The sequence below is a fragment of the Amblyomma maculatum genome, chromosome 7 (assembly GCF_055883805.1).
Source record: "Amblyomma maculatum isolate TAMU_Amacu chromosome 7, ASM5588380v1, whole genome shotgun sequence".
NCBI lineage: Eukaryota > Metazoa > Arthropoda > Arachnida > Ixodida > Ixodidae > Amblyomma > Amblyomma maculatum.
Window position 1 is genome coordinate 108,748,245 of NC_139350.1, and position 14,213 is coordinate 108,762,457.

A 14,213-nucleotide genomic window follows, 5' to 3' on the forward strand; every position below is an offset into this window, starting at 1 on the left:
ACACTTACGTAGTGCCGAGGCCGCCGTGATCAACAAGGCGGTGCCTCCAGGGTGAGGTGCGGGCATTGCTCTGCTGACCCCTGCCACTGCCATGGACTGGGGCAGATGGGGCATACAATTTTTGGTAGCGGGGGATTGCGTTCGTGCTTTCCCCCCTCGCTATATCATCAAAAGTCAGATTAGACAACTCATCGGCAGCTGTTTTGGTGCTGCTCGATTAAAGGCACTTTGGTAATGCGAGGTCGTTCGCTTAAGAAGAGTTGCTTAGTAATTAAGATCGTAACTAGATAAACCTCGAGGGATGCACATGGCGGAAGTAGAATGGTGGCGAAGGCTGAGCCCAAAAGCGGTTCAGGTACCCGCAGCATAGACACGGGTCGCGGGGCCAACCACTCAGATTAAGAAATTATAATACTACAAATTAAAAAGTATCAGTCAACATAAAATGAATAGACATTTTGATAACTTCGCTTGTGAATGAGGTAAGGTGTTTTATTAGGACATTCTTAATTAAAAAAAAATCTTGCAACACTCTTATCGCGCCCCCGTGATGTTGCATCGGTCGTGACGAAACTTTTCGGGCCTTGCTAATAACGACGCTGACGAAGCACGAAACGGTTTCTTATCGCTGTCTGCCGCTGGTCTGCTGTGGTGCGGGCCTTGGTGCGCCCGGGGAAGCGTACAAATGTAGTTCGCAAGCCTGAAAATATCCCTTTTGCGAAGATTTCGACGTCCTTGCAGGTCGCTGCTGTGTCGCCGTTTGGTGAGATTTAATATCCCCCTGCAGCCGTGTTTTTTTGCTTTCGTCCCCTTCGTGGTGTGGGCAGTGCGAAGTCTTTTTGCAGCATTGTATTGCGCTTAGCGTTCTATCGCAAGATGAGCTCGCACAAAGTGAGGAAGCGATGCTCTGTGCCACGTTGCGACAGCGTGGACTCAACTGTTGGTGTCTTATTACACCGCTTCCAGGCTGACTTTCACCGGTGAGCAGATCTGGAGGGTGCACACAGACTCAATGTATGCTCTAATGCTCCTGTGTTAAGCACGTTTGTTGATGCTAAAGCTGTCTGGACTGGTGCAACCTAGAAATTGCCTTGAAAACTGCTGTATATACTTTCTGCCGAAGAATTTAAATGTCAAGAGTTATCCCAATGCTCTATGCTCCACGTATGTTTTGATGCACCTACTTTCATGACATTTTTATTTCAATTGCAGCTGTTACATCTTTGTTTTCTGTACATGCATGTTTCTTATCTTGTGATGATTTGTGGCAGGCACTTCAAGCCTTTTCCATGCCTCGGCTGTGATCATATTGAGATAATTAGCCCACTTAAACAGCGCTACTGTTTGTGCTGTCTCCGACATTTTTATTGTCATGATTTGTTGCTGTATGTTATTGGCTGATGCCATAAACCATGAATATGAAAACTATAATTGTTCACTTGGTACACTCTGTTGAAAACTGGGAACTGCCCTGTTGCACCAGTGTTTCTTGACCGCACCTTACTGTGCTGAGGGACAAAGTAAATGGCCAAAGTACTTGCATGACTTGCAGCAGTATTTGTATAATGAATTTGCATGCGTGGTCTCTATTTGGAAGTGTTGCTGCCTTTCTATGCCGCCACCTTTGCCAACCACTTTCATTCTGCTGGAGCAACTGCCCATAAACAAGGGCGTAAACAACAGAAACTCGAGTTCTTTTAGATGGCAAAGGTTGGCGCGCGCTGAAAGGCAACAACCTTCAAAAGATGCAGGCTCGTCAATGCAACGCGGCGGTTTTTAAAAAAACTTGTTTATAATTCGCGCCAAAGTGAACGTGCGCGTGACGTCATTTGATGTCATGGCCCCCCAATTTTTATTGGTCGCTGGAGCCCATGAGCCGCCGTGTTTTGTACGTATGGGCGTCTATTGAGCCTTCGCTACCATAGTATATATACCTTGGGATGCACAGGCTTGCTTAGTAAGAAGTGACCTTCAGTAGCCTATTTCGGATATTAAATATGAGGAGAATTCCTCCTCTCCTCTATCACGTGCCTCTAGTCGGCGTTAAATAGTCGCACTTTATCTGCCGAGTGTGAGTTTGTAGGTACACCATCGCTACTGTCGCTTCTTGACGCGCGTTATGTCTGGTATTGCAGATGGCAGGAACACTAGACAAGTAGAACACATCTCGCGCACAGGCCCAACTCCTCATATTAGTAGAAGTTGACAGATCTCACGCTCGGGATTTCGTTCCAATTAAGAGCCTAGAAAGGTTCTGGCCTTAGCAATGCGTGCTGTCACGTGCTCGGACAGCGTTCATGCGCGGTTTCGTTGAGCGGTATTAAAAAAAAAAATTAATTGTGAAGCTTTGGGAGCGAAGCGTTCGAATAGAACACTGGGAATCAAAAGAACGAGACAGACAATTCGCGTTCTGTGCTTTCGCAAGGCCTGCAATGGCCGCGGATGCAATTTTGAGTAATTTATGCCGATAGTGGTAAACCCGGACAGAGGTGCATAAGTAGTTTACGCGCTTTTTTTTTTTAATCTGCGCATTTTCTCTAATCGCTCATAATTAGCACTGCTGTGCGAATGCTCATTTTAGGTGAAAAATGAACAAGCAGGAACGTTTTCAGTGCTTCGCGCTGACATCCTGCTGACGTAAGCAATGAGCCGTCGTTTGTTTTTAATTACGCTCAAGTGAAGATGCAAAATGCTATGTACAGCTCGGGTGTAAACATTAGCCCATTTAATCCAATGGTAAAAGCGAGGCAAATCAGAAAAGCCTCTACATACGCACGCGGGCACACGCCACAGCGTTGTTGTATTGGATGAAGATCTCTTCTATGAGCGAGTAAGCCTGAACCATAGCCGCGACGACTCAAGGATCCTAGAGATAGCTAGAGAACTCAAGTTCTTTAAAAATATATATAGCAAGTTTTCCTTTAAGAGAACTGGTTATCTTTTCAAGTCTTAATCAATGTTTTCTGAAAGGGATTTGGCAAAAAATTGTTTGGCAAAGCAAAATTTGTTTTTGAAAGGAATGTGCTGGAAAAGTACGTTCATAGATTTCATGTTGTGTATTCCATAATCTTCTAGACGTATAATAGTTTTTCAAGAAACAAAGTCTTCTGGAAGCAACGCTGTCAATCGGCGGTTAGCTGACTGCAGCGTGACCGACTGAGGCCTTAGAAGCTCTTATTCTTGCCACAAGCAGATCCGACACGCGGAGGCCATGTGTTTGGACAAGGGTCGTGCATAATTTACGGCATTCGAGAGTACACTGCAGCACGCTGTTTGACGAGAATCTGATACCACCGAGTCGCACGGACAGACGGGTGTTATGGCAAAGGTTGGGAGAGCGGCTAGGAGTACAGCAGTGTGCGTGGATCCCTACTGCATGTTCGCCTTACTTGCGTTTTCGCCTCGTTCTTTTCTTCCTTAGCGGCTTTGTGGTACGCACTCAATGCTCCCAAGGAACACACTTCGTGACTACCTACTTAACATCGGCTCCATTAGTTTTAAAGAATGGGATACGAGGAGACCATTTGCGGGGAACTAGGAGCAGAAGGGAACTGAGGCGGTACTACAAGGCGAGCTGTCTATGGGCTTGTACTACCGCCCTGAACGAGCGCTGTCAATCCGAAGTGATACCTAATACCGATACACAATTCGATACTGCACATGACTGCACTAGTCACGAGTGCTACGGCGCTGTGGGCTGTGGGCTGTGGTCCTTCTGCATGCTGTTTTGGTTTTCCTTTACCTTTTCCCTCCTTTCCTAACTAGAGGCCAATCAATTCACGCACACATGACGGCGAAATACATGCCTCGGGTAACCTCAAGTCGGGTACTATAGGCATTCACTTACACGAAAAATCCGACAAGCAGAATGTCACCACTATCACTCGTTCGTGTAAAACGTTGGCCTTCGTGATCAGCAGAAGCGTGAGAAGGCATGCTGGACTGCGTGAAAACCAGGCAAATTTTTGCACTGCAAAAGCTGCATTCTCTACAGCCTTCCATATTCCAACCTATTAACGGCAAAAATCTCAGCTCGAAGATGCGCTGAGCACCTTGTATGAAGTCTCCTTCTACCTCCTTGTCCAAACCTCCACCTGCCGTCTCTACGACACAGACCTTTTTATGTCGCCTACAGAACTCCTTCAACCCCATCGATTGATAAATCCGATAAATCCCCTCCCAAATCCACATCTTTGCATAAACCTCATATCACGTAAAGTGTACCACAGTAACATGAAGGCTGATACAGGGCATGCTATAAATTATATAAAAGAGCTCCTAGGTATAGTTCTTAGCAAAAAAAAAGGAGGAACATATCGAGTCTGATGAGAGGACCTTGACATTAAAATATGTTTTCTTGTTTGTACTGATGTACAACACACTAGTGTACAATCCCGATGAAAAGAAGCGTGAAGCGATCCTCTCCGCTGTTCGTTTTCATGCATTGTGGATGGCTCATTTTATCCAGAATATAGGTACAATTGCGAACAAAAGAAATCAGGAGAGCTCGTCGTGATTGTAGTGCGTATTCGCCGCGTTGTATTAGCCTGAAACACATAAATTTATATTCTCATCACGTTTAGGCTTTGGTTTAAACAGCCATGACTATGACGTGAAAGGTCACTGTAGTTAACTTGAGGCGAGAAAAAACTCCGAAACAATAATTTTGCCTTCATTTTCAATAACTACCACGATAACAGGTCGTCTGATCTCCAAAGCCACAATGACAAAGAATAATTGAACAACGCGATTATGTCACAGTTCACGTGTCACGGGACCTGTCTGCAAGGTTTAACATCACAATCGTCGCTCAGCCGTTAAAAAAAAAAAAAAAAATTAGGCAGAATTATCAAATTGAATTGAGATTAAATTAATGGCTGACGGCGGATACCCGGTGGTGATATGTGTAGCCTAACGCCTTGAGCATCACAGCAACAACAAAAAAGCAACAAAACTATGGTGCCTGCGCTTATTTTAGAAAGTTTATGGTACTCTCCAGATTTATGAATAAATCGCAGCTGCTTTCCACTCATGGCGTCTATGCCCATTCGAATTCACTTGGTGTAGGAGCGCAGCTGACGTTCTTCGCGCGCAACACATATTCCTTCATCTCTTCCTGCCTCCCTTCCCGGCCCCTCGATTTTACGAACGGTTAAAGTGAACAACGCCACCTAGACTGGCTCAAGGACAGGGGGCTGCCTGCGTGACGTAGGCCGGATGGAGCCGCCGTCCGGCGCAAGTGAAGGAGCGCTTCAGCGCAATCCGCCTAATAGAGCACTCAGGCGATTTTTTTTTCTTCGGCTACGCGTGTAGTAATCTGCCTCAACTTAGGCATTAAAACACAGCAGAGAGCCATGTGTTTTCTATGTGCATCGGCGTTTTACTCATTTATTGGTCACAGTTTGCAGCTTCCGCTTCTTACTGTTGTTGTCCGGGTGGTCAGACACCTTGTCATTCAATCGTCGGCAAAAATTTTGAGGAGAATGGTTGTGCTGCACCACAACACATATTTCAGCACTTTCTCACTCGTGTATCCCTGTTCTCAGACGTCGAAGTCTGAAGGCTCCTCATCGCTGAGCAGTTGGAATGTGAGTTCCGCAGCGACTTGGCGTTGGTTTTGGACCTTTAGAAATTCTGCTCGCTTGGACAACTCTTCCACCACAACGTAATAGTGAGCCACAGCATTCATAGCTGGCATTGCTGGGTAAACCAGCCTACCCTGTCAGTTTTTTTCACAAGGCTGTACATGCGATTGTCAGGCGAAACTGTGACAGTCTTGTCAAATGTCAAGATCTCCTTGCATCTGTCGCATTTCAACCTCTTCAGAGCGATGTGCACCGAGTAAGCAGCCAAATATGCAATGACTGGAATTGCATCCTTCAATTTTGACCGCACCTGGTCGGTCACAACAGTGTTGAATTTTCTGCTTGGCACGGCTGCTTGCATTTGAAGATGTTCCCAATTTTGATCTTTCTCATTGTCAGTTGCAGATACCGCGCTCATTTGTGGAAGTGTGCTCTGTAGTCGCAACTTGTTCTCACATGACAAATGATATTGCGAACAAGCCAGTTGTCGGTAACATCCATAGCGGTCTTCTAGAAAGTCGGTCTGGAACTTCCCAAGGAGCACAAAGGACATCTTGAGCTGCTCAAAACAGTATCTTACAATCTCAATAAATGCTTGAGTCGTCTGGATCAGAGCTCCATGAGTTTCATAAGACAGTGTACAGGCATCCGCCCTCCTTCCATTCCTGCAACCAGACCAAGAAATCGCTCAAAAAGGAACGCCTCGAGTCGAATGGAGAAGGGTAGACGGGTTTTTGATATACATCTCTTAGTCTCAGTCTTTTGAAAGGAGTTTGGACGTTGCCAATTTGCGGCCATTTTACTATAATATCTGTGGAACTGACAGTTTCTTCGTGGTGTTTTAGGTTTTGTTTGGCTCCAATCACTCGAATCACTCCATTCAAGTCGGATATCTTCTTGGTGATGTAGCGGTGGAATGTGCCGTCTTGCTGCCCTAACTGGGGGCTCATCCCGACTGATGAACGTATTTATCGAATAATCGTTGGGTGTGGCATGATGATGCTCCCGTGACTTCGCATGTATTTGTACGCATGAGGCGATATTGTAAAAAGTATGCAGCAGTAAACCACGAAGCCTACAGAGTAGCACCGTCGTTCTTTTCTTATTGACATTAGCTGCACTTGCTCGGCAAGCAGTTGAATCATCTCCTTGCGCTGCGGATATTTCGCTCAGAAGAGAAGCGACAGTCTCGCAGATGTCCATGTCTGAGCTTTCAGAACTTTAACTCACGGCACTGTCAAAATCCTCGACTCCCTCAAGAAAATCCAGCAGCCGTCGTTTGCTGTCTCTTAGCTATCGCACAGGAGAGAGAATTGACAAGTGCCCTCCCTCAAAAGCCCAGTCAAACCGGTTTCGCTGTGGGTTGTGAAATGTTTTTTAAAGCTTTCCTGAACCCTTTTCCCCTGTTTCCAGGGCCAGATTAATAAAACTGGAGGCCTTAGGCAAATGCGCATGCAAGCCCCCTCCACGCCTGGAATAGACCCCCAGTATCATTCTAATACCTTTGACGATCCTCATTAATTTGATTTGCATTCAACTCAATGCAGATCTACGGTGTCAGATGGCAACTTTCAAGCGCAATCTGCTTGGCTCGAAGCCTCATGCGCTCTTCACGTTTCAAGCGCATTCGAGAAAGGGCGTCGATACCCTCGACGTTATTTGACGCACACGAAGGAAACTTCTCAATGGTCATGCAAAACGCCCGTGTAGCACCGGGTGCTTCAATCCTTCTTCGTTTGGCAAAGGGACAAGTGTACTGAATTAAAAAAAAAATAATAAAAATGTGATCCCGTTCATGTGACCGTAATGCTTCACTGCCAGCTTCAGTATTAGTTTTAGCGTACTGTCTTCGCGTCTGGATGTGACAACTAAACTTAACAAACTTAGAATAGGTGTCGCACAAAAGCGCGTCGTGCGAATCATTGCTAACCTGCCGTACGTGGCTCGTGCACACTTATGAATACTTTGGTAAATTCAGCATCCTGCCCCGCCGGGGTGGCGCAGTGGTTACGGCGCTCGACTACTGTTCCCAAGGATGCGGGATCGAATCCCGGCCTTGGCTGCCGCTTTTTGATGCCGCCGAAAAGCAAGACGCCCGTGTGCTGTGCGATGTCAGCGCACGTTAAAGAACCCGAGATAGTCGAAATTTTCCGAGTCCTCCACTACGGCGTCTCTCATAGCCTGAGTCGCTTTGGGACGTTAAACCCCACAAACCAAACCAAATGTAACATCCTCAAGACAACGGTGTTATACACATTCAGACTTTTACGCCTGTCTAAAACTACGTTTTTAAGTAACAATGGGATTATGCTTAAAATGTTCAATTTAATACAATCCACGCCTAGATTTGCAGTGCGAAATCGCAACTTCTGCACTGTGCAGCATCTTTATATTGCCGACTTGCTAAATCAGCGAACATTCTTGCAACACATTGCATGATCAGAGAAAAAAAAAATGTTAGATTGGCTTTGTGTGCGTGTGTGTGTGTGTGTGTATGTGTGTGTGTGCGCGTACGTGCGTGCGAATGCACTATTTCACGAGGTCTAAACGGGCCTTAAGAATGTGCATGACAGATTCCACGCCTTACCTTTCCTGTAAACCAATTACTAATGAAACTACTAATAGGGTAGGTAAAAATGATAAATAGTGATGATGGTAATTAATACCAAATACTAACAACATAATCCGTGATGGGCTAAAATAATAAAATAAAAACTGAAAATAACAAGAAAAGTAAATTACATAGCATCTTGCCGCGCCATGGTTGCCTGCAAAGACGCACCGCGCAATTGCAACGGCCCGTCACACCACGCCAGGATGGCGAGTGGGCCAGGTGCACGGTGGCCAGGTACATTCTCGGCCGATTAAGTGCGCCGTGTCCTGCGGTTTGAGTTGGAACGGGAGAGAAGACGCCGTAAACGTGGAAACGTTACCTAATGTGTGTGTATCCTAGTGCTTAACCACATCGAAACTTAGAGCAAAAAAAAAAAAGTAGCGACCAACAGCTAACCCAAATTAAACCGTGGTTTCGTACGTGTAACTCGGGTTACCCTTAATTATTAAAACCCTAAATTTCTTTGTCTCGAACTCTGCTTTTCTTGTTTGTGCCCCAATTTTCAAGCACCGATTGTATTTTTCTTCAGTGCCATGGATCATGCAGGCATGATTTGTATAATGCCATTATCGTGTGCCGTAAGTAGTTGTGTTCTAATAAATTGCTTTCTGTGTACAAATCCTTTTATAATTCCGGGACGCCTCAACCACGGCTATCATGAAACAATTGGCAAAGAGGATTTTTAAAGCGGCACCTCCAAGCTTTTTCCTGTGTCCCATCTAACCCATTTGTAATACTGAGCGAAACAAACAAAATACAGTTTATCCCGGATATATTGAACCCGGGTATATCCAATTATTGCTAATATCGAACTTACAGAATATCTCCTTGAAAACGTCATTCAAAAAGTATGGAAGCGCTGTTCATGCTTATCGGACTCCCTTTCAGGGGACATTCGATATATCGAATTGCACGCCGTGTCCCTGAAAGTTTCGCTTCTCCTAAAAGCTCCTGACGATCACTTTTCGCGCATAGAGCCGGGTCGAGTGTCCGGACCTTGGCACCTTCCACTTCAAAGTGACTTTCAGTCTGGCGCGCTATTTAATGTGAAAGCATTACTTCGCTATGTTCACAGATTTCTGTCCGCAGAACGCGTCCGCAGACCGCCTCCGCAGAACGTGTCCGCAAAATTGTGTCCGCAGCAGTTGTGAGTAATTGAGAAGTGGTGGAGGTTCATGAGTGGTGTCAATCGATAGAGGGTGACGTAATGTTGTGTCCGGGAAAAAATTAGGCCAATAAGTTAATTAGGTAATAATGTAGAGGCAAAAAAATTACCCACGATTACCTTACTTCCTAATGGGAAATTTGAGTGCAGCTCATCAGCAATTTCACCTTTTCGATAGATTGAGGCAAAGCTTTTGAGCAAGACACGTATGTACAATTACAGGTAACGTTTTTTAATTTTTCACACGTATTCCTTCAAGAAACACTCCACTAAAGGCCCGTTCACACTTGCGACCAGCAGCGGTCGCGCGACCGTTTTGGTCGAAAAGCGACTGCCGCGGGCCGATCGGGCACTGCTCGAATTTCCAGTCGCGCGACTACTAGTCGCAAACCATTTCACCAATCAGCGAGGTCCCGGAGTACTCGATCGAGCACCTTCTCAATGCAATTAAAGAATACCCCTACATTTTCAACAAACGGCACCCGGAATTCAAAGGCAGGGAGAAGGATATGGCCTGGGAGGAGATTGGAAAGATATTCGGACGATCCGGTAAGTACCATGAACTTTTGAGAAATGGGGTTTTCACGCAGGCGCAACATTTTATATTGACACCACGGTGATTGACACCGTCTATTCGTCGTCGGCGTTCTCGCCTGAAAAAGCTGAAGTGTCTGGCAAGCGGCTGCTACCGACGTTCGCTGTCATCGCCCTGCAGCTCTCCTACTCCCAACTCGTTTTTCGAGGAGGCGACAGTCGCAAGTGTGAACATCGGTAGTGGCGAGCTCCGCTCCTCGGGTCGCGCGACCTCATCTAGTCGCATGTGTGAATAGACCTTAACAGTTCTTGGCTGTCATGAAAGAAGCTTTGTGGTTGAAGAAATGAAGAGAGCAATTTAGTTATCGGGAGCTTGCGGAAAGCAGAACGTGGGCCCATAGGAACGTGGCGCGACGAACAGATTCTGACGCCGCTAGCGAGTGAAGCGAGTGAGAACGGCATGCGCGCACCGTGATCCGCTGATAGCGAGCCGGCGTTTCGGCTACCGGAGAGCACCCTCGCTAGCGGCGGCAGCGCATCAGTAAGTCGCTGCTAGCACTGCCTCCGGCGACCCAGCCCCCCGCCCCCTTCCTTTCCTCGTGTTCTCCGGTTGTTGCGCGCGCTCCTGCCCCCATCGTTTGCCGCTGAGTGTACCCCCCCCCCTCTTCCTGCGAGGCTCCGGTTGCCAAACGCAGGCTTGAACTAGGGGGATGAAAGGAGAAAGAGCTGGTTACGAGGCCGACGCCGACGACGACGCAAAACACAGGAACGGGCGCCAAAGAGCTGCGCTCTAAAATGCAAAAGTAAAGGTGAAAATGGTCTCATTAGCCAATGGCTTGGCGCCACATTTGAATGTTTCAAATACTAAAATAGCTAATTAGGTCAGTCAATTAGGTGACGCTAAGGATGGGACGTAAAGCAAACGGAAGTAGAGCCGAAAAACTGCATAGGAATGGATTGGAGCGCACTTTGAAAGTCCCAAAGACTAAAATGGGTAAACAAGAAGTGAATTAATGTGACGTCACGCATCCTGAAGCACCGCCGAAAAAGGGCACAGGAAGGGATCGGCGCACAATTTGATGCACTAAAGGATAAAATGGGTAAACAAGAAGTAAATTAAGTAACTAGAAGCAACGAGACGCAACCAACAGCAGCATCCGTACTTTCGCATTACTTCTATGCAGATTCTGCAGTGCCCTTTAATTTGTTTTTGTTTTGAGCGTGTTCACGTCAGTTCTTATTCCCTTCAACACGTGCCGCAACACGAGGCACGTGAGAGCTGGGGAAAAGCAGCTCTTCACAGTTTTACCGATGGGCCTCTTGCTTTTGCGAAAAGTACAGCCATTTTTGTTCGCCTGCAGCCTTGCCTGCTATCTTAGAGCGGTGGCTCTACTCAAAGCAAAAGTCGAGCTTCGTGTCGTGCATTTGACCTTCAGCCAACCTCAAGGTCAATCCTAGAGGTAGTTAGTAAACTCAAGTTTAACTCTAGCGACGAATGAGAACTATGGCTGTTGTACATAAAAGATAGAACTTTTTTTAAACAAAGCGACTAGTATGGTGTCAATCAATTCGCATGTTTATTTAAAAATATAAAACCAGGTTTCCTTTAAAAGAACTGGTTATCTTTGCAAGTTTTATTCAAAATCCTCTGAAAGGATTTTAGCAAAAAAATTGTTTGACAAAGCGAAATTTCTTATTGAAACTATTGTACTGGAAAATTATTCATAGCTTTCATGTTGTGTATTTCATAAGCTTCTAAACGTAATAGTTTTTCAAGAAACTAAGTCTTCAGGAAGCATATTCCCTACGCAGTTACAAAGAATGGATTCGTTCCAATCAAGCGCAGTAAACTACAAAGCCTCCGGTTAGCTGACTGCACCGTGACCGACTGAGGCCTTAGGAGCTCGTGTTCTTGCCACCAAGCAGAGCCGACACGCGGAGCCCATGTGTTTGGACGAGGGACCTGCATAATTTACTGCGTTCGAGAGTACACTGCAGCACGCTGTTTGACGAGAATCTGATACCACAGAGTCGCACGGACAGACGGGTGTTATGGCAAAGGTTGGGAGAGCGGCTAGTACAGCAGTGTGCGTGGTCCCTACTGCATGTTGGCCTTATTTGCGTTTTCGTCTCGTTCTTTTCTTCCTGTGTGTCTGTCAACGGCACAGCGGCTTTGTGGTACGCACTCAATGCTCCCAAGTAACGAACCTCGAGACCACCTACTTAACATCGGCTCCATTAGTTTTAAAGAATGGGATACTGAGATGACAGGGCATATACAGGGAACTAAGAGCAAAAGGGAACTGAGGGGGTACTAGAAGCTGAGCTGTCTCTGGGCTTGTATTACCGCCCTGAACGAGCGCTGCCAATTCGAAGTGATACCTAACACCGATACACAATTCGATACTGCCCATGACTGCACTAGCCATGGGTGCTACGGCGTTGTGGGTTGTTGTTCTTGCGCATGGCATTTTGGTTTTCCTTTAATTATCCTCTGAAAAGTGAAAATGAAAAGGGCTGAAAAGTGAAAGTAGTATTGCTTTTGCAATAAAAGAAAAAAAAAAACACGACACGTATAGAAAGCACGTTAAATCCTAGGACACTCAATATAGGGTAGCACGGAGAGGGAAATGGAGGTAGGGCGAGGTTTGCGGAATATCAGGAAGGAATACGGGACCTCTAGAAGGAGCTGGGATTTTTGCGCAGTATGGATGTGCAGCCAGCAAACAACGCGCGCTTTCAGCGCTGTGCTCGCGCTGAAAAGCGCGCGCACAGCGCCTCCAAAACCTCTTACCTGGCAAGCACGCACGCAACAGAGGACAAGGAAAAAACGTTCGAAAGAAAAAGCCTGGAAAAGAGCAAAAAAAAAAATTCTGCTGAGAGGGCAAGGACTGTAGCCGTGACGTAGTTTCTACGTTACCCCTGTCACGTGATCGTCCCCTGTTGACGTGCAATAACTGAGTCCCGTGGCTCTCTGCTACGGTCGCTACTACGATGCGATCGGAGTCCGAGACGCGACTTGTGAGACCCACGGTGATGGTTTCTTGCCGAAAACGCGCGAATCGCTGAAACTTTCTCCGGTACGAACTGCTTGGGGGCACGAACTTTGCACGCTCAATCGCTCAATGCGCTGCAGTGCATTGCCGCAGTAGAGGAATGCGAGAAGTTGGAAGGCATGTGAGGTGGCGCCACCACCCGTTAAACATGACGTCTATTAGTTAGCAACATTGAGACATACGCCAGAGTGTCGTGCGAGTTTTGAGCCTATTTCGTGCGCATATAATGGTCAGTAGGCTTCTAGAAAATAGTTTTGAATTACAGCTTGAGAGTTCGTAAGGAAGCATTTGTTATTCTCCGGGTGGACAAGCAACATGGAGCAGAGGGAGGCACGTTCGTTTACTTCCTAACGGTCGTAATTGGAGCAGAAGGCGGTATCTCTGTAGGTTGAGTCCACGGCAGAGACGTCGTCCAAGCACACTTACCTGGTGCCGAGGCTACCGTGATCCTTCGCCTAATTTGGGGTTAGTATAGTACGTCGTCCCGGACGGTGTTCAGCAGTATTTGCGGGTGATAAGTGGTGACTAGGGCCTCGGCGCCGCGTGCAGCGTGGATGCTTGGGTGTCGCAGAGATGAATCGCCAATCGCCGTTACAGCGCCCGTCAAAGGCACAGTGCTTCTTTTTCAGTGCGCCGGAGCATACGCCAGTACATGCAATCATCGACGCAATAGAAGAAATCGTCGAAGCCGGTGGGCTGATCTACTTGTATCACCACGGGGGCACAAGATTCTTGGCTGCCGTCCGGTCAGCGGCCCGGGCCGCTAAGATGGCAGCAAGCGGATCGATTATGCTTGCAAACAAGGTTGTTCCTCTAGAACAAATGGGTTCACCGGTTTTCCACGTGACCGTGTATCGCTTGCCACCATGCATCAGCGACGAAGCTCTTGTCGCAGCCTTTGCACCCTACGGGAAATGTCACGGCATCTCAGATGTCGTTTTCAAAACCGCTGGGACATTACTAATGGTACCAGGCTTATCAAGATAGAAATGGAGAAGTCGGCACTCAACTTCATCGTTGTGGCTGGCTACCGTGTCATGATTGAGTACAAAGGAATGAAGAGAGTTTCTTCAAGGTGCGGTGTCGAAGGACATTTCAAAGCCGCATGAAAGACTGCGAGGTGCGCGCGGTGCGCGGTTTACGGCTACGCAACCAGCGAGTGCAAGGAACCATGTCGATGCTGTAAAGGAAGTCATGCCACAGTGGACTATGCCCAGCCACGCTCATACCCAGCTGCCGCCACTCTGCTATCCCAGTAG

At 46.9% G+C, this 14,213-nt stretch overlaps 1 non-coding gene and 2 pseudogenes across 1 annotated transcript; 2 read left to right on the top strand and 1 right to left on the bottom strand.

Moving 5' to 3' along the window:
* LOC146184320 (U1 spliceosomal RNA) lies at nt 1-156 on the top strand. The gene has a single exon (XR_014708982.1). It is a non-coding gene; the product is annotated as a U1 spliceosomal RNA (small nuclear RNA).
* A 5,386-nt stretch (nt 157-5,542) lies between these two features.
* On the bottom strand, nt 5,543-6,535 carry LOC146184321 (uncharacterized; annotated as a pseudogene).
* Nucleotides 6,536-13,391: 6,856 nt separating this feature from the next.
* Nucleotides 13,392-14,213, top strand: LOC146184322 (uncharacterized; annotated as a pseudogene).